Source organism: Camelina sativa, chromosome 15, assembly GCF_000633955.1.
Source record: "Camelina sativa cultivar DH55 chromosome 15, Cs, whole genome shotgun sequence".
Classification (NCBI taxonomy): domain Eukaryota; kingdom Viridiplantae; phylum Streptophyta; class Magnoliopsida; order Brassicales; family Brassicaceae; genus Camelina; species Camelina sativa.
The window spans coordinates 2,808,662-2,810,360 of NC_025699.1; positions in this window are offsets into that span (position 1 = coordinate 2,808,662).

A 1,699-nucleotide genomic window follows, 5' to 3' on the forward strand; every position below is an offset into this window, starting at 1 on the left:
TGTGGAAACAACATAATTTTTTTTTTTTGGGTACAAAGTATAAACAACTTAATCAATACACTGTTCCAACAAATAGTCTCTTATTGAGACCGTCATTGGCAGATTGGTTGGTGGTGAGTTTTTACAATTTTGCAATAAATTTAAATCTAATGATGATTTATACTACATGGCAGCTTCCACTAAAGTTACAACTTACAATCGTAATATTATGTAACAGATTTTTTGTACTTTGGTTTCGGATTAAAAAAAAACGATTTACATATGTGATATATACACCACATACTACAAAACCTAATTCTAACCTTAATCCAATGTTAACCTTTTTTTTGGTGTAAATGTTAAGAATTGCATTTTAGTCTTAAATTTTTTATTATTTAAATAGACAATATATTAGTAAGTAGTATTTCCACGATTTATTATTATTTAAACGATTTACATATGTGATAGCTGTTTGGGAATTTGTAGTTTGATGAGTTAGAGTTCGACGAACCACCTGTGTCTTTTTTTCTTGTTAACTGATCAATTTGTGTTTGTCTTTGATCAAAGCATTGTTGTGTGTTATGTTCTTTAATCAATGATGTCTTGTGTTATGTTTTGGTAATGCTTATGAATCGATTCTCTCAATGTTCGTGTTATGTTAATGTTTGTGTTATGTTATTGGGTTTTCTTTGTGTTGTGTTATGCTTGTGAATCGGTTCTCTGTTGTGTTAATGCTTGTGTTATGTTTTGGCAATTGAATTCCAGTATACTTGGAGTCCCTTCTATTTCTCACTAGAATTTATAGTTTTTGTAATCTTTTATTTTATTTTTGTAGTCTATTTGAAATATACTTTTATGTCATATTTGTTTAGAAAATTATGAAATACAATCATATTTAATTTTTAAAAATATATAATATTTGTATATTTTTTTAAAAAATCCTAAATTTAGCAACTCTTAATGGATCCATAAAATTTTACATTTTCTTAAAAAATTCTAAATCTAACTTTTTCAAAATTAATAATAAAATATGTGTTAATCAACTTTGTTTAACATTCATCTAGATCGTGATGTTCAATTGTTCATGTACACACGACAACAAAATATGTAGAAACAACAAATTTTTTTTTTTTTGGTACAAAGTATAAACAACTTAATCAATACATTGTTCCAACAAATAGTCTTTTATTGAGACCGTCATTGGCACATTGGTTGTTTTCACAATTTTGCAAATGATGGTTTTTATTATATGGTTTTCACATTGGTTGTTTCCACTGAAGTTACAACGACATGTCTTTAAAAAAAAAAAAATCATCATCATCATATTTCACGATTTATCTCAAAATCTTATTTTCTAAACTTTCGAGATTAGAGGGAGTGTGTTTTGGTGACACTCGGGATCTAACACTCTATAGTCAATAGTATCAAAAGTTGAGTTTATATAGTATTGCAAGTTGGACGTTAACGACATTTTTATTCGCTTATTGGGATTTAGCCAGAGTATTCTCCATTTTTATCCGCTTGTAAAAATTGATTAGCACTCCATTTGTATAGAAATTAAAAATTTTCATACTCGATTAAATTCCTACTTTTAATAACTCCCTTCAAGATGACCGCTCATACCAAGATCATATCAGTCAAGATCATATAGTTCTTACAATTTTGCAATAAATTTAAATCTAATGATGGTTTATGACTTTTTTTTTTTTTTTTTTTTTTT